This window comes from Crocodylus porosus, unplaced genomic scaffold (genome assembly GCF_001723895.1).
Source record: "Crocodylus porosus isolate Cpor-Errol unplaced genomic scaffold, CroPor_comp1, whole genome shotgun sequence".
Classification (NCBI taxonomy): domain Eukaryota; kingdom Metazoa; phylum Chordata; order Crocodylia; family Crocodylidae; genus Crocodylus; species Crocodylus porosus.
In genome coordinates this window covers 13,417,128-13,435,919 of record NW_017728948.1, presented here as the reverse complement: position 1 = coordinate 13,435,919, position 18,792 = coordinate 13,417,128, and the positions used below count along the sequence as shown (strand labels likewise).

Genomic DNA, 18,792 nt, shown 5'->3' with positions numbered 1-18,792 from the left:
AAGCTTGGCAGTGCCCAGAGCAGGGGGTGGAGGGGGTGAGGGGAGAGGACGCTGACCATGAGGAGTGAAGGGGGAGGGGAGAGGATTGTTTTCTCCAGTGCTCTCCACCCTCTTCATCTTAATGGCGGCAGCAGCTGCTGCTGCTGCCTTAGCGGCGTGAGGTTGTGGTACTGTGGAGGTATGTGGTGGCATGGGCTCTCCAAGGGATGTTTCTAGTGCCCATTCGCTCCTCCAGTCCCGGACGCAGTGTTGTGCCTCCCATGGCACAGCCTCTGGGGGGGTGTCTTTTCACCCCTGCCCCCCACTAGATACATTATGGAGTATGAGCTTGTTTGGGGCTTCTAGGGCCAGGCAGAGGCTGGGGAAAGAGTCCTGAGGGTAGGGGACCATACTAGTACCCCCTCATAGTTGGCATGTGGGGCTGGTGCCCTGCTCACCCCACCCTAGTTATGCTGCTGCAGAGGACTATGCTTGCAGTTGCCCCAAGCTCCACTGCATTTCAAGAACAGTGCCTTGGAGTACATGAAAATCAGGCCTAAATGCATCACTGCGGTTTGCCCTACTTACACCAGCTGAGGACCTAGCCCAGTGTTTTGGAGGGCTCAACACTGTGAATCCAAATGAGAAGTTGGTCTCCACAGTGCAGAATATAATGCAGCCCACATTTACCTTCTCCGCTTTTCTAAACACCCAGTGCTTGCTGCGTAAATCTAATGTGAGCAAGGCTATTTTAACATATCCTCGCTTCAATTTCCAGGAGGATTTGCCTACCAAACAAGGAATTTCAACTGAAGGCTGCAAGATGTCAAATATTTTTTTTTACAGTATCTGAATGAAGAGGAGACCCTACTTGCAAATTAGGGGATTCCACAACAAATTAGACAATGTTAATCATAGGGATTCTTTGCACTCAGTTTTCCATTTAAATTAAGGCTTCTGATGGCATATATGGGCCCGCAAATTGGTAGCTGAACAACTGAAATCTAAAGATTGTGTCATTTCATGGAGGTTCTTCAAGTGCTTTATAAACTGTTAATGCTATTTCCCAGTGGCCTATGGGGTAGATCAGCCTCATACATGCTTTACTTACACTATAACATGCTCCTTGCTCTGTACATGTCATTCAGTTATGAAGGTGGAGAAAGAAAGGGAAGAGGGGTATCGCATGCAAATTTTCAGGGGGAGATCCATGGCTCCAATAAATGATCTATCTAAAACTAATAGGTAAACCTCCTGCCTTCAGGGTCACCAAGCAGCAAATGGTAGTTTGTTCAGATGAGATAATGCTCCAGATCAGCCTCACCTGAACTGTCAAAACATCTAACAAGGTTATTCACTGGTGAGAAGTTTAACTCCAGTGACAAGAGTGGCCATGTCTATAAACATACTTTCCCTGGCAATGGCATCCTCAAACACATGAGGCTGCTCTACAGAGGCTTTCTTTTAAACCAAAGGTAATATAGATTCTTTAGTTCTCTTTTAATTTAAGTGCAATACTAAACATATAAAATAATCCCATTTCTCAATTACTGGCATTCTCAGTTTTCTCAGATCTTTACCTTTGACGTGATAAGCTCTTGTATATGTTGTGAAGAGCACAACTGGTAAGACATCCAAGTAAGTGGTGCCTTCTTAAGCACAGGTATGATCTGTGGGACAGATACAGTTCTACTTTTAGGCTTGTCATTGGCCCTTAGGTATTGTCACCTTGTTGGGGTCACCTGACCCCCAGTTATCTTTTCTGCTTTGTGTGGGGGCTGGACCCAATGATCTTCCATGGTCCCTTCCAGCCTTACAATCTGTGAAGCTGTGAATAACTACACCCTGCCAGTGACCGTAAGCTGCTTAATGCACTTCAGTGGGGCCACTCATAAAGAAAGGTGCTGCATAAGTGTCTTTCTGGGGCAGAATTTGGGTCTAACTCAGCTATTTGCACTGTTGCAAAGCATGCATGACATATTATTGCTATCCCCTTTGGGGTTAGAGAATCAAGATCCTCTAAGTATCTCATGCGAGTATCAGTAAAAGCTGTTATGTTGCAACTCTTTGGGGTCATTTTGTCAATATAATGTGAAAATCAAACTCCAAGCCCAGTTTTCCCTCTAGCACTTTTGCCTATGCTGTCCCTTATGAATAAAAGAAGCTCCCTGCAAATATTGATCATGGTCCCACATGGGGATCTGAAGATGGTGAAAAATGTATCTCTCTCATGGGGCCTGCCAGACATACAATGAGAGATAGAGAGCTAGCAGGCAGTAGTTACTGCTTGTCATGTTGATCACAATCATTTCACTTTTCCCCTGAACTCCCCTTGTCTGCCTGGTGTATCTACCTATTACTTGCTAGAAAAAAAAAAGGATTGGGACAATGCTACCAGAACACATTTAATATTAGTATTTAATAATTATTTTAATCTGGGTTGGTGGAGGTAGGAATATATCCCAATTAATAAATAGGTGCCTAAATAGGACTTAGGCAGAATTTAAGCACCTAAATCACAAAAAATTATTCCGATCAACCTATGTCCAGCGGCCACATGGCCCCTTCAGGATTTCTATTTTGGCCTGAAAAGGTCCCTATGCACCTAGGTTTATGCTGTGGCATATGTTCAGAAAGGCTATAATTCAATCAGCTAGACACCAAAATCCACCTAAGACCTGCTGCAACCCAGATCACAGTTGAGAAGGGACATTGGGCATTTGTATATGTTTATGCCGCCGTGCTGGGCACTTTTAAAAGCACCCAGCACTGCAATGCATACATTTGTATAAATAGCAAAATACATGTCAGCACTGAGAAAATTGTGGTGGTGCACTTTTGAACTAAAAGCACATAGAAGGTGTTTTAATTCAAAAGAGCACTGCTGCCATTTTCTGTGTGCTGACACACATTTAGCCATTTAATCAACTGCACGCAATGCAGCGCAGTGCACGTCAGCTCACACGCAGAGCAGACTCGATTAATTGAGGCTGCTCTGATGAGTTGGGTCTCCAGCATGTCACAGTGCAAAAAGGTATGTGTATAAATGCCCATTAAGTCCCCTCAGAGGGCCCCAGTCTATAAGGGTGCCTATACATGTGCTCTAATGCGTGGAGAGTGCTAGTGTCACGTGTATTCAGCGTCTTGCATTTCAAAGTGGCAGTGGGGTGCTTTAACTAAAATTCATCGAGTGAGTTTTAGTTAAAACAGCCATTTTGAAATGCAGGGCGCTGAAAACATGTTACACTGTGGCATTTTAATTAAAGCAGCTGTCCAGAACCTGCTCTAATTAAAATGCTCTCCCCACCTTGAAGTGCACGTATAGACACCCTAAGTGCCCACAGAGCATCCATAACTGACACCCAGAGCACTGAGTCCAGTACAAACCATGACTTCCATGATCATTGTCATTCAGAAACTTGACTGCCCATGGGACCCCCTTTTGGCTTGGTTGCCTAGTAGTTAATAAATTTGCCCAGGGGTGTTAATGTAGTCAGAAACCTGGGCTCCAAGTCGTCTTGCACCTGAGTGAGACTCAAAGCCACTCAGGAAGTGCACAAATTGTCAGGCTATGGAATTACCTGGATAGTAATTCACTGTCTACCCCTCGTGTTGAAGCTGTGTCACTGGGTAGTGCAAGAATCGTAGGTCCGCAAGGGGAGCAAGCCCACTGAAAAAGGCACTTACCTGTGTAATGAGAGACTTGGGTCCCTGATTCCAGGTCTACTTGTGTGTTTTACATTAGACGGTCATTGATTCAACCTAGCAAATAGTATCGAGGAGCAGTATCCAGAATTCAGGTTTCCCTCCCACTAAAGGCAATTCATGCCCACATGTCTACAGAGCCAAACTCCTCCTTGCTTGCAATTTCATTCTGGCCCCGTGACTACTACATGTCCTCTGAGTGCTGTTCCCCCCACCACCTATTCTACAGCATGATGCTTAGGGAACACCACAATGAAGTGGAATATGTAAGACAACCTAAAACAAGCCTAGAAGGTCTTCCCCTTAGACCTGTCCCCCCCAGCTTCCTGAGTGAGTGCTATTACATAGAAAGTGGGCACTGCCAGTCTGTTAGAGGCTACCCTCTGAACGTGCTGAATCCTGAGTGCATGGTGCACTCTGCATTTTGTTCATAAGCTCCATGGAGGGGTGGGAGGGCTGACACATAGTTTCATAGTTTCTAGGGTCAGAAGGGACCGGAGCAGATCATCTAGTCCGACATGGCAGGAAAGAGTACTGGGGTCAAATGACCCCAGCAAGGTGATTGTCAGGCTTTGTCTTAAAGACCCCCAGGGTAGGAGCCAGCACCACTTCTCTTGGAAGTTGGTTCCAGATCCTAGCCGCCCTGACCGTGAAGTAGCGCCTCCTGATACCGAGGCCTTGTGGAATCTGTCAACTAGCTCTAGGAAGTTCCTTGCTCAGCACCTCTGTGCTATGGATTGCCCTTCAGTGGTGCCTAACTCACCACTGCCTCAGTAGGGATCCTGTGGGTCTAGCCCTGTCTTTGTTGAATCATTTTTCTGGAGATAGGTCCCTATTTTTTAGGCATGCTGAAGCCTAAATGGAGGCACCTACAAGGCCAATCTGAATCTACCCTAGACCTGAGCACCTATCCTTCCTTTCTGAAAATCTCATGTGAACAGACTTTCCCACCAAGCTGGTATTTGCTAGACCCAGCTCATTGGAAATAGCATAAGGATTAATTATAGATAGAGCTGAACGGCAAGCTTGATATCAGCCAAACTCTCAGGGACACCAAAGTTTCACAGTGCTCAGATTCAGAGTAACCCATTGCATAAGTTGAGAAGCAACAATAGTTGCACCTGAATTTAAGACTCAGACCCAAAACGATGGTTGTGTTCAGAACAGCGTGTACGCCTGGCAATGTCTGTGTGCACACATGTATGTATACATGTAAATGTGTGTGTATATATTGCACCTACCACACATACACACATAGTACAAGGTTACTGTCAATAGTTTGAGTGCCAGCTGAATCAGGTTTGATCAGGGTCCCTGGGCATGTGTAGACAAAATGGGGGCCTTAAATTGAAGCGGTGGGTTTTTAAAAACACTCCTTCAATTTATGGCCAATTAAACTCAATTTATGGCTGATTAAACACCCATTTACCTGCCTCTCCAGTGGCAGGGAGGGGAGGGCAAGCTGCTGGTGGGCGGAGCAGTTCCTGGGGTGTAAGGGGGTGCTAGTGCTTCCTCCGGTGGCAGTGGCAGCCTCCCCCAGGTGGCACCCACATACAAGCACCCAGCTCGGGAGGTGCCAAGGGGCACTGCAGCTGTGGAGGGAAGCACCGGGCCCCGTGCAGCTCAGGCAGGCTCCAGGGAGGGGAAAAAAAAGATCAGGTTCACCACTTTTCTTGTGTGGAGCTTGCCCTCCCAGGCTGCTGCCAGGCTGCCCGCAGGGCTTCCTGCAGAGCCACAGAGCTGCATGGAGCCCGATGCTTCGCTCCATGGCTGTAGGGGCAGCCACTCCTCAGAGGAGTTTTATTTTGCAGAGCTCCAAGTCATTTAAGGCACATCACGCTGCTGAATTTCCTACAGCAGCTGGAATTAATGCACAATACGCCGCTGGGGCGTGCAAACACCAACACCATGAAAGCAGTGCAAAAGCATTTAATCCACTTTAAAGTGTCTTGCACACACGGCTTTCATTTTGCTTACACATGACCCTTGATTCTAGGTGCTGTGTTAAGTCTCAGCCCTACTTTTAGTTCACTCCTTGACTGTTACTTGCGAGGTTGCCAGGCAAGAGAAGCACATGCTTCCATGTGCACATGCACACTGCAGCCTCTAAGAGCCCAGTAGGCATCGTTTTGTTTGTTTTTCTCTGACTTCAGCATCTTTTTGGACCCCTTGGCAGGTTCTGCTGTTCACATTGGAGCAGTCAGTGTGCTTCTACTACAGACAACTGGTACAATCGGTGCAGTACAGATGGGAGCACTGGTTCATTTGAGAATGCATATGATCATCTCTTGAGTGGAGTTGCTATGGGGGAACAGAGCCTTCTTGAGGGCTGGCTATAGTCTCAGGCTTGGGTGGGTTTATTCATTGGTATTTTTAAAGCACGTTGAGATCCTCAGGTGAGAACGGTGCTACTGAAGTGCAATGGTAAGTTGGTGATTGGGTTTCACTTGATATAGATCTGAGTTCTTCAGAGCTTTCCTATTCCTTTCTGTCTACATTCAGGACTTTGGGATATCAGACTACCCCAGTGATAGCTCCTAGATAAGACAGATGGCACTGGTCCAGCGCATCTTTTCTGAGGTCTTCATTGGAATAACCGCCCCACTGCCAAAAGACATAATGCAAATGAGCTATCAGCCTAAATGTAAATTAGGATTTGCCAAAATAAGGAACTGCTGGTGTTTAGACTGGATAGTCTTTGGTGCGTGGACTGTATTTTTTGTTCTGCATTTGTACAGCCTCTAGCACTTAGTGGAGTCCTGGTCTGTGACTGGGGCTTCTAAGTGCTACATCAGCATACAATATTTAGACTGTCTGGGCTGGTTCATCTTGATTTTCTTAAAATAGTTCACTCTACTTCTTGAGTAGCTCCAAAAAAGAAAGCGTCTTTCCCTTTCACATGCTCTCTCTAGAGGGAGATCTCATGGTATTCAGCTGAATCATTAGAAACGGGTATCAAGAGACCAGATCCTCAGCTGATAAAAACTAGCATAGCACCACTGACATGAAGGCAGGCCCAATGAGTTACCCCAGCTGTGGATCTGGGCCACTAATCTTCAGGAAAATGACAGGTTAAGAAGTTAATAGCAATAAGGGGTCAAGGGGCCTCCTTGGTGTGAAGGATTTGTAGAAACTTCAGTGAGTTTCAGGCTCCTTGTGATGATGGCAGTCCCTTTACTGTCTGCAATGTGTGATCATTAGCAGAGATGAGCAACACATCAATAAATCAGCCTAAATACTCTGTTATAATAATCCTCATTACAAAACACTAATAGATTAACCATGCTCCATTTCAGTTTATGAGCAAGGCAGTCTGCTTCCACTGGCAGCACGATTAATGGGAGGTTGACATACTTAACATTAGAGACCAGTATTTATGGCCTTAAAAACATCAAGAAAAAGGGAAAATGTCTACACTGACAGCTTATATAGTATGAGTGTCAAATCTTATCGGGGTTTTCTCATCCAGTATAGCTTCAAGAGGCACTACCATTTACCAAGCTGACCTGACAGACCTCAGAGCCTCCTTGTAGCATTCTTGTACAATAATCCAGTTAAGAAGAAAACTACAATCTGAGGCAGGAGGTTAACACTTTCACATGCTTGATAAAGCCATTAGTAGCGAGGAGATGAGTGGCATGGCCTGGTAGAGCAGCACATGACTTTTCTTCCAGAATTTCATTTGAGAACTGTTCTGCGCTATTCGCAATGTTTCTACACAGCTCCTCACCACTGTCGTACCTACACACCTTCCTGCACAACATAACATCTGCCATGGGTTGTGTAACAGGCACTGAAGGGTTGCTTACCTGACCAGAGGGTGTCCCACAACAAGGCTGCCCCTGTACTGGGGCAAAGGAAATTGGTCTCAGTGGGGACCCTGTACTCAGGGCAAATGAAGCTGTCCCAGACAGGATCATCGTGATAAAGACAAAGAAATGGATAATCGCAGGCCAGAGGGGGTTGAAATCAGACAGGGATGCTTAAGGAGAGCCCGCAAGAATCCCAGCCTCTGGATTGTCTGGGAGGGTTTCTTTAAAAGCGGGGAGTTTTCCCCACCCCCAGCAAGAGAAGAGAGGGGGAGAGGAGGGCGCGCGCTGCGTGGAGAGTGCTGTGCATGCCCGGCCACAGTGACTCACTCCCCCCGGAGCCCACCGGAGCCGTGGTGAGCTGCCGACAGGTCAGAGGTGCAGTCGCAGCCCTAGGACTCGAGCTGGGGCTTTGAAGGGAGCGGGCTCATCCTCTTAGGCAGTTGCCTGAGGAGCACATGAGTTTGCTTGTGGGGAAGCAAGCCCCCAGTTAGTGTGTGTGTGTAATTCAAGGGAGGGGTGCACGGCTGCGAAAGCCTGGCTCAACGCATCCCAGTGCTCTGGAAAGGGGAGGCGAGACTTAGGGAACTAGCCCAGCTTTGTTCGTGTGCGTGTGACCTAAAGGGCTGTGGGAACCACATGTTCATCCACGGGAGAAGTGTATCTGCTTTAGCCTGCAGCCCAAGCTGCGTGGCCCACGGCCACAGGCCGGAGCAGTGTGCATTGTGTGTTGCAGGGAGCCAGATGTGGGAGCAGCTGCCAGCAATGCAGCGACGCCTGGGCCAATGTGGGAGGACCCCGGCCACGAAGGACCTGCCATGGTGCTGGTGGGAGGAGCTGGGGATTGGTTCTATTTTTCAAAATATTGAACAATGTATTTTTAGTATTTCAATGGCTAATTCTTGTTTATGCTTCTCCTTTAACCTATATCACACCTGAGAGGTTATCAGTTTGTGAACCCTGTAGGCACCCAAGTGACTATCCCTGTGTCATCAGTGCTCCTTTTGTGTAATGTGTATAGAGTTATTTTGGTAGCAATTTGTATGAACTTTAGTTAGATCTTATTCTGTATATAATTAAATTGTATATAATGAAATATTTGTAAGTAATTATATCTGTAGTTGCAAAGTGTTTGTAAAAGAGGCCCTCCCTGCCAGAAAGCTTCATTTTGGCTCCTAGGAGAGCCGAGTGAGGTGTATGCTACGGGGCATCCCGGGATTTGAACGCTCGGACATGGCACATGGGTAGTGCTGTGTACCAGGGTTACAGTTGTTATAATAATAATCATGCTAGAGCCAAGCGATGTTTGTATTGGGAAAGTTAAACTATTAGGCAAAACAAAGCTAATTTCCTTGTCCTTTGCCATTGCACCTTTAAAATGGGTGAGCCTCATCAAAAGGCAGGGTAGTGTCGCACCTTATAGACTGGCTAAATCAGAGATGGACAAGCTTTCATAAGCAACAGCTTACTTTATCAGATGTTACGCATAGCATACTAGCTAGTTGCTGATGAAGTAAGGTGTTGCTTGCAAAAGTTATGCATCTCTGATTTAGTTATTACTGAGTTACCTGCAGCTTCCCTGAACAGGATAGAGGCTACAGTTTTGGAAGTTCCTGGGTTTCAGGATTGTCTCTTGACAAGCATTGCATTCTCAAGAGATTTCGGGGAGGAGTCCCATGTGGGCCCCATGCCACTCTTGAAATATTAGGTTGTTTTCTGCAAGGTAAATTAATTTTCATGTTTATTTATTTAAGGCAGGAAAAACAGTGCTGCCTAGTAGAGCATATGTTAGCCGTAATGAAAGACAAACGCCAGCTTTTGAGGGAAAACAGCCGTTCATCAAAGTATATGGAAGAACAAACAACTTCTTCATTAAAACACAATTGAAAGGTAGCTTCTCATCTCCACTCCACCTGCTTTCCCATGTAATATGATGCATGGGAAACTGCTACATTCCTCAACTTCCAGTTAGTTTTTCTCTACTGGTGCAGATGAGTGGCCACCCAGCTCTGATAAGCAACCCAGGACCTGCATCTGTAGGGGCCTACAATACCTTAAAAAAACAAGGGAATCTTCATTGGCTTTGTCTCATCTCTGGGCAGAGAAGCTCAACACAAGTTCTCTGCGTTGCTCCAGCTGTTCTGAGTGGTGCAGGCTCAGGAGCTGAATTTCCCTTGTAGGGACCAGTTTTGCAAGTCCTTCACCCCGCATTGCTGCCAGAAGGAACTGGAAGCCTTAAACCTGTCGCGTCATTCAGCGACAAAAAGCAAGCAAATAGGCCACTCTCCTATGGCCTTCAGCCAGGCATTAAAAACCTATGGCCTGCAGGCTATATCCAGTTCACCAAGTGATTTTATCCAGCTTGTGAAATCAGGACATTGGTGGCAATTCGGCAGTGGGGACAAAGAGCAGTACTTTCATGTCAGGGGCAGCCGATTCACAAGCAACAGTCTGCCTTTGGACTGAGCTACGCTAATTTGGCTCACCTCTCTTAAAAAATGGCTGATCCTTGTGTTAAGCCAATGTACAGAACAATGAGCCATTTGTTAAAAGGAAAAGTAGAGTTGCGCTGAATGTATAGGTTTTTTTAATGGTGCTTTCCTCAAAAAACACACAGGCTATTTTCTCTCCCTTTAATGAATATATATTTGCCCCCAGTTCTTCCTTCATTATCTTTTACTGCCCAGTGAATTAACCCTGTGCCATTTTATTTGCCTAATGTGGCATCATGCTATGCAGCAATGTGGCATGGGATGACAGATGAATACAAGGGTCACCCATCAAACACAGTGTGTAATTTTGCCTTGTTGGGTTGTGCCTCCTGAGACCAATACTGGAGGTGCTTATCTTTACCAAGCGCTTTGGCAATGCTTGTATGGACTGTTGTGTAGCTCTAATGCATGGACGTGTTAGGTACAGATGAACCCAAACCAAAGCAACAGGATCCCCGGTTTGCTGAGAACCTGAGGCATTATGAATTCTTTTCAAATTGTGGTTTAGATTCGGAAAAGAACCACTAAGGAAAGAGAGACAAACACATTCTGATTTCCATTTAAATCTACAAATCAGACTGAAGAAACAGCAAAGCAGCCCCAAACCTGGGTATTATTTCAAGATGAGGCCTGTAGTAAACACTATACCTTGGGCTGGACAACTGTGAGTAGGCAGAATTATTCACCATCTTGATATAAAACATCAATTCTGGTGGTTCTTAGGCTATAATTGAGAAATTATTAATGAAGTCCTGCTTTAATTGGAGGTTTTCTTAACTTATAAAATTCAAGCAGCTTTTTCTTCTCACAACTTCAAGCAACTATCCTCTACATAGACATATCTCAGTTAACTGTGAACTAAATACTAAATGCTGTAGTGCCTCTTCGTCAGAGTGAACATATCAACATTTGGAAGATGGGCTTTTGTTTTCAAAATGTTTGCAAGTAGGCACCAAAGTTTAACTTGCCACTTATTAATATATCTACCTGGAATACAGTGAAGCCACAGTTATTCCAAATTGTGCATTCACTTGTTTAAATGACATATTAGTTTGTAGGCAAGGTTCTTTGAGTAGATGTGATCTTTTTTATTAGACCAACTGAGTAGTTGGAAAGAAGTTCTTTGCAAGGTTTCGGGTGCAGTCACCCTCCTTCAGTCTCTATATTCAAACAACCCAAGACTGACATTTTATGTAAGGTGAAGAGTGTGTGGGAGTGCCACTTTAATAAGAGTCATACTCCCTTATCTGGTCAACCCCCTTGATCCAGGAAAAGGTGATGTAGACTAATTCCCTACTAGTGGGAGAGAAATGAACAAATACGGCTAATGTTAAAGGAACACGTTCTCAGCCTCAACATTCAGGAAGAAACCGTTTCATCCACGCACTTCTTTCACAATCCAGAAAGCAGTCCTAGCTGAGAAAGACAACAAGCCTCAATGATTGTGATCACATCAGGGTTCACAAGAAACAGAAAATATGTTCTGTGCAGTACTTGGTTCCCCAAGGAAAATGCTAGAGCTGAGTCAATGGGTATCACTCATTCGTCTCAGTTATTACCAAAGAAATGCTAAGGTGTAGTTTTTGGACCATGTCACTGCCAAAGGTACCATGCAGGGAATGAGACATAAAACTTAGACTTTTTTTATGTGCAGTCATTACAGATCCCATCATGCTTTTTGCTAGAAGAATGAGCAATTGCATGTTGCCAACCTACATATCCCCTTTAGTTGCTGGATACAATACAGGCATACCTCGGAGATATTGTGGGTTTGGTTCCAGACCACCGCAATAAAACAAATATTGCTATAAAGCGAGTCACACGAATTTTTTGGTTTCCCAGTGCATATAAAAGTTATGTTTACCCTATACTGTAGTGTATTAAGTGTGCAATAGCATTATGTCTAAAAAACAATGTACATACCTTAATTAAAAAATACTTTATTACTAAAAAATGCTAACCATCATCTGAGCCAAATGGCGCCAATGGAAAAATGGCGCCGATAGACTTGCTCGACACAGGGTTGCCACAAACCTTAAATTTGTAAAAGCACAATATCTGCGAAGCACAATAAAGCGAAGCGCAATAAAATGAGGTATGCCTGTATTCTTTTCCATTTCTTCTTCTAAAGTGTTGCATTACACAGGGACACTGCGACAATGTATCAAAGTGCTTTGGTATAGTAAAGTTGGTAGAGCATTTCAGGCTCTTTCAAGATGAAATTCAATAAAATATACTATCTTTTCTCCTTATTACTAGAGGAGAACGGCTTAATACAGGGGGCTGGATGGACAGCCACAGTTGGGTGGGCTCTATGGGCATCTACAGTTTGGATGGATGGGCAGTTCTCTCTCTGTTAGTGTCACACAGGTTCCATCATTATTTCTTTTTCTATTATTATTTGAAAGTAAGGAGGTGTCAGTGATGTGTCTTGTCAGTGGGGAGGTTGCACCTAATGACTTTATCATAGAAAGACCACTGCAGTGACCAGGTAAAATTGCCTGGCACACAGGGCTGCAGCAGACTTCTCCTGCAGGGTCCTCTGATAATCCTAAAGCAGGTGGGAAAGCTGACCTATGCTGCAGCCTTCCTGGTCTGCTCCCTCCTCTGCCCCCCCACCCCCACTCCCCACTTACCCATGTTCATCTTGGAAACAGAGGCATGCAGGACTGTTGCACCTGTCGTGTGCACCCGTTTCCAGGAGATGCTGTTCAGGGTCAGCCTACAGAGGGCTTCCTGAACCAGATCTCCTGTATGCTTCAGGTTGATCAGAGAACCCTAATGGAGGCAGGAACGTGTTTATGCCACAGCCCTTCCCAGTCTGGCTGTGTAGCAGGAGTGCATGGTAGTTTTACCTGGATGCAGTGACACCCATCTGAGAGCCCTGGATAGAAGTTGGGGCAGCGTAGCAGTAGTTCTCAACCACATTCAATACTGCCACATTCAAAAAATTGGTAAAGGGGTGCTTTGACTTCCAAAAGGTTGAGAACTACTAACTTAAAACAATATGGAAAAGCACCAGAGAGCACAGAAAGAGTGAGCTTCCTGGTGTATGCCAAGCTACATCAGCTACTTTACATCCATTTCAAGAGGTAGCCTGTACAGAGCGGGTGTATGGTGCAGTTCTCCTTCTGGCAGTGTAGACATGCCCTTGGCATGGAGGCAACGTTTTAAGAACGAGACTTCCTTCTATTGATCACAGGCTGAAAGGTTTCTCAGGCCCCCGGGTGATTTGGTTAATCTCTCCTGCTTTAATAACTCTGTGTTTCACTATTGTTATGGCAGGCAAAATGAAAGTGGTAATCCTAGGGATCATCTCACAGTCAAATTATTCAAGCTTAGCGATTTATGCACGCATTTTTTGCCATGAACTTCTGCTTCTCAGAAAGAAAGTTGGGACTCTGTCAGGCAAAGTGAACAAAGACAGTAAAAATGGCAGTTCTAAAGGAAAGAAGGGACATGACAGGCAAATGATAACCGAAGCAGCAATTTTTTAATTGCATGGAAAGTTCTGTCAGAGCTTGTGCTGAAAGAAGCTACGTGGGGTGGGTTCCAGCCTGCAGCTCTTGTTGAGGACATTTTGGGGGGCTTTGCTAAAAATGGTGGCTTTGCTAGAAATAGCTTTATAAGTAGGATGCCTGGGTGCCCTTTGTGCTCCAGGGGGAGATGGCAGTCTGGGCTCAGCAGCAAGCCATAGAGACTGCTCTCTCATTGCTTCCCCGTGACTTTTTGTTTAATTTTACTGGGTACATGGGCGACTGGTGCTGCCTTAGGAGAGGGTGGGGGGGCACGTGCCCCCCAGCGACAGGTCAGAGACTGGGGAGGGGGGTCTCCCATGGCCAATCTCACCAACTGGGGGGGACTGGTGAGCGGCCACAGCATACATCTCGCATTCCCCAGCCAGTGCTCATGGGGGTGGGGCACCAGAGCTCCCACCTGCCCCTGCTACCTGTTGCCTGAGCACGGAGCATGGCCTGACAAGGGGTGCACCGACCCCCTCCGGGGGTGCACATACACCCCCATTCACCCCCTATGTGTCACTGCTGATTGGGTAAGTGGTGTCCCCAGATTAATATGAGAGTTTTGTAATTGTGTCCTTGCAAGTGTGGCTGTCAGGGCCTGAGGAGAAAGAGCAAGGCTCTGAGGGAGTGGAGAAAGGATAGTCCCAGGGAGGACAGAGAGAAAGGAATAGTTTCAGGGAGAATAAAGTGAAGTCTGTGGAAAGACAGAGGGCATTGGACTAACACAATAAAGACCGTTTGTTTGGAGCTGTGTTATTTGGGGTGCTATCTGCTGTGCTATGTGGGGTGTTAGCACTCTGATACCCCTCTGCTTTAAAGAAGAAAACACCCTGTTTCTGGGAGCTGACTGAAAGGAAGGAGCTCTTGAAGGTGTGGGTGCTGTAGATCACCAGGGCAGCCAGGGACTGAGAAGAGTCAGGGTCTCAAAGCCATGCCAGGGCTGGCTTCTAGGGGGCCCTCTCAGGAAAGGGAGATCAAGTAAGGCTGACTCCTGGGGAGTCACGAGGCAGAGTTTTCCTTTCCCCTGAAAGGGGCAATGATTCTGTGACAGGGGTCACTGCCTGTTTTTACAGTTCTGCAGGGGAAGGGCACAACCATAGTTTACCGTCACGTGCCTAAGTGGCATTTATATATCTGTGTAAAGGCAATTTTGGCATTTAGACACAGCTTAGGTTTCTTTTTTTACCTGTGTGGGTACCTGCCCGAAGTGAAATGGAATAGGAGGTGGCTCCTCCCTGCTGTACCCCAACAGAGCACTTGTCCAGGAAACAGAGGATCCAGATTCTAGGCCCTGGGTCAGACAGCTGAGATGTGAGACTGCATCTCCAGCTGCAAAGAAAGTACGCTAACCACCAGGCATTGCCAAGCATGCTCTCCATGCCTTCCTTTCAAAGCTGCCCCACTGTACCTCACATGCATGAAGTGAATAACATTTGGATGGTTTCTGCTCATTTCAGACATAGGCCCAGACTACAATGTAGGGTTCCCTCTATTGGAGGACACAGTGCCATCTCATTGAGCCGACCTCCCTCTACTTTGTGCTGCTACTCCTCCATGCCCCCAGATATCTTCCCTTCTGGCTGCCCAGATACCAGCTCCAAGAGGAGGGCTAGAGAATACAGTGGGTGATGCCCAAGCTGTGGTCTGGTGGTGGTTAGAGCCCCATGATGAGAAACAAAAGGACTAGGTCTAACTCCTTTCTGTGTGCTCCTAACACCCTATGGGTACATCTACATAAGACCCTAGAAGTGCAGTAGACTAATTCTACTGTGCATTAGCTCATCACAGGGAAATCCATGCTAGTGCACTAATGTGCAGTGGAATTATTCTACTGCGCATTAGTGTCACCTAAAAAATTTGCGCTGGTGCTATTGCGTAGTAGCGCCAATTATGGTGCATTAAGTTAGTACCTGTTATTATAGATACTAAACTTAATGCACCATAATTTTGGCATGTTAATAAATGTGTAGATGTGCCCTGTATCTATCATTCCCTGGGCAAGTGCACTATTAGGCTATTGACTCTTCCTCTGGCACCTAGCACCTGCGAGCTTGGGGTTTTCTGAGCCTGAAGTATCAGCACTTACCTTGTATTACATGCAAAGTCTGGGTGATTCTATTTTACCCTGGCACCTACCCAGCCTGAATGCAGCTTACTGAGCATGAACTTAGTGAGTAAAGAAGTAACGGCTGAACATAGCTGTACTGAATCCTAAACTTGGAATAAGTGCCAAACATTGCATTTATCCAGCTATGTAAGTAATACTTAGGTGTGTAAAGTGAGACAGGATATGTCTCTAAGTGAACCACAGCACAGAAAGCCCTGAGGCATCTTCTGCAGGTTTGTGCCAAGTCCCACATTTGTTAGCACAAAATGGCATATGCGAACATACCATTGACAAGTTAAACATAGCATCAATTACTTTACTTCTACCTTAAGAAACCAAAAGCCAAATCTTGTAAAGGGACTCATCCAGACTGCTCTCTAGCACTTTTTTTGAAGCTGCTGCCATGGGCAATGAAAAAAGGGATGTATGTTAGATCAGGAAGAAGAAAGCAAGCCAGAGAGCATGAGACTCAATAAGCTGGCTGCTGCCCTAAAGGGGAGCAAGCCCGGCTTCCATTCTGGGTACTTATTCTTAATGGGGCAAAAATGTCTGTACTGCTGTCCATCCATTTTATCCCATGACTATTAAAGGCAATGGACAGTGTCTAAACTTCAAAGTGAGCACTAAAGAAGGGTCTTGATAAAGCCTGACCTGGTGTTTAGAGAAGTATGGTGTGGTGTTTAGAGAAGTATGTTCTGAAGTCAGTGGTGAGAAGGGCCTAGAACTTGGGCTTTCCAGGTGAGTGCCCTAACCACCCAGCTATTGACAATAAAACACAGGGTACCCTCCTCTATCCTTATTTCCACAACTTGCACTTGCACACAGTTGCATACAAGCACAGTCTACACCTGCAGGCTTATGCATTTACAGCACCTAATGACTTCATGCAGCTACAGCAGTAGTTTTCAACATGTCCATGGGCTAGATCCCATATAAGGAATGAGTCTATGAGCCTTATCTGATACATGGGCAGCCCACAGATGTGATCTGGTGTCCCAGTCCAGCCCCACATCTGGCTGCATGCCACGCTGGCTCCGCATGTTGGCACAGTCTAGCATATGGGGCCATATCATTCAGCTTACAGGGCTCTCCACAGGTCTAGAACTTAGGCAGCTAGGGAGTGGCAATTAATGCTGCCCCTATTCCACTGCTGCCAAATTCATGAACTTGTGGAGAGCCTCGTAAGCTGGATGACAGTCCTCTGCAGCTCAGATCTAGCCCAGAGGCTGATGTAGAGGGACCCGGGCTGAAAGATTACACTAGGATGGGACCTGCATGCCACACACTCAGCAGGTGTCTCATTCTCTTATTTTCAAATCTTGCCCATCACAACTTCATGTAACTGAAAGGGAGTATCAGGAGTTGGCACCCAATTGGAGAAAGTTGGATGAGACCAGCATGGGTCATGATGTCTACGGGTCTTCTGTGTGGCTCCTCCTCTCCTACACCCCACCCCTTTCCACTCAAGTGTTCCTGTTGGTGTTTGGTGCAGACACCTGGCCGTACTGAGCATCTGGCCTTACGGTTCAGGCAGAGGAATCCATGATGGAAAGAAGCTGTGGTGCTCAGAGTCAGCTTGTTTCAGTTGGGCCCTCTGGTTTCTGCTGCGCTTCTGAGATCAGTGGTGTATGGCCCACATAAAGAAACAAGTAAACTAATATAACTTAAACAGCTATGTCCATGTCTGCTTCAGACCTTTCCCTGGCCCAGCAGTGTACCTTGTCTGCCTTTCCTCAGGCAACCCCAGCCCTGCAGGTCTTGGTCTGAGTGGGCCTGTCCATCCTGGGTTGAACCCTTTGGGTAATGGGGCCAGGGGTATTGCGAACCCCAAAGTAGCTCCTAAAAGTACCTGGTCTCATTCTATGGAGCGGTGGTCAGGAATGTGTCCGGACAGCTGAGTGATCCAGGTCCTTGGCTCCTGGCCTTCTGCTTCTGTGGGGGAGTGTGGTGAGAGATCCAGCCTGGGCTTGCATCCCCCTTATCCTGGGGTCAGTGTGGCCTTATGTAATGGGTTCTGGACTGGTCTGAGCCAATTTGTACCCTTGCTTGCCCCATGTGCCCTGCTGCTACTGACCAGTGCTAAGAGCTCCAGAGGAGCCCATTATTCCTTGCACCTGTTGCCTCTGAGCTATAGGAAGTGCTTCCTGCATCAACTGCCTGTTTTGTTCTTGAGCTGTGGCCTGAACCCATGTGGAGGTGGGGTTCTGACCCTCACCCTGTTCTGGGCCTGGGGCCTGGGGGGTGTCTGCCACACACTGGATGCCTGTCCAGCAGCATGGTGGAGCATGGCATGGGCACATGGGCTCATCGTTTCCTCATGAGTCCATCTGGGGATCAGTCACCTGAGGAGCATGCCAGCAGCCCTCATTCCAGTAGTATGGGGCTCGGCCTGGCTCCTGCTACACTGGAGGTTGAGTAGCACTGCTCTAAGGCATAGGTAAAGCAGTCAGGTAAACAGATAAAAAACTGTCTCTTAGACAGGCAGTGGGAAATAGAATTCCGTCCTTTGTGCAGACCTTGTGTCCTTGCATGTGGGACTTCCCCAACTACGTGTTCCTTTGTTTGAAATGGTTTTTGATACAAGAAGAAAAATGGTTTACTTGTAGGTAGAAGCAGTTACAGGACTGAATCATTTAACTAGGAAAGGCCGGAGAGCTAAAATTACAGTTTTTAAAATAAAATTAATAATTTAATCTCAGGATATTTTCATTTGTCCTTGCAGTAGTAATAAAGGTAACTAGGTATGGAGTATTTTCACATTTGGTCACAGCTGCAACAACCATTGCTCTATGCAGGGGTTCACAGCTAGAGATGGGTTAAGTCTGCTAAATTCAGGCTAAGGAATTTCCACAGACTCTAATAACTCACACTACATTGTTGCTGGTCTATAAACACCTAGGCAGCACATTGGATAGGATTTTTAAAAACACTCCATTAGGTGTGCAAGTACCATAGGGAATCAATAGGATCTATAGGATCACAAAGCAAGTCTATATAGGATATGCAGACTCTGGATATGTTAGCTCTGCTAACTTTAAGGGAGCAGTGCAGAATAATTACAGAATAATTACAGTGCCAAACAATGGTATATTTATATAGGGCCAGCCACACAAAATGCAAAAACTACGCAAAATTGTTTAAATAGGGCTTTCAATTGGGTGTACCAGGATTATATATTC

The 18,792-nt window shown here is 46.1% G+C and overlaps 1 long non-coding RNA gene across 1 annotated transcript; it reads left to right on the top strand.

Moving 5' to 3' along the window:
* Positions 1–8,379: 8,379 nt before the first annotated feature.
* On the top strand, positions 8,380–13,119 carry LOC109321946. The gene is made up of 3 exons (XR_002104242.1): positions 8,380–8,479; positions 8,984–8,994; positions 13,109–13,119. It is a non-coding gene; the product is annotated as an uncharacterized LOC109321946 (long non-coding RNA).
* Positions 13,120–18,792: the final 5,673 nt, after the last annotated feature.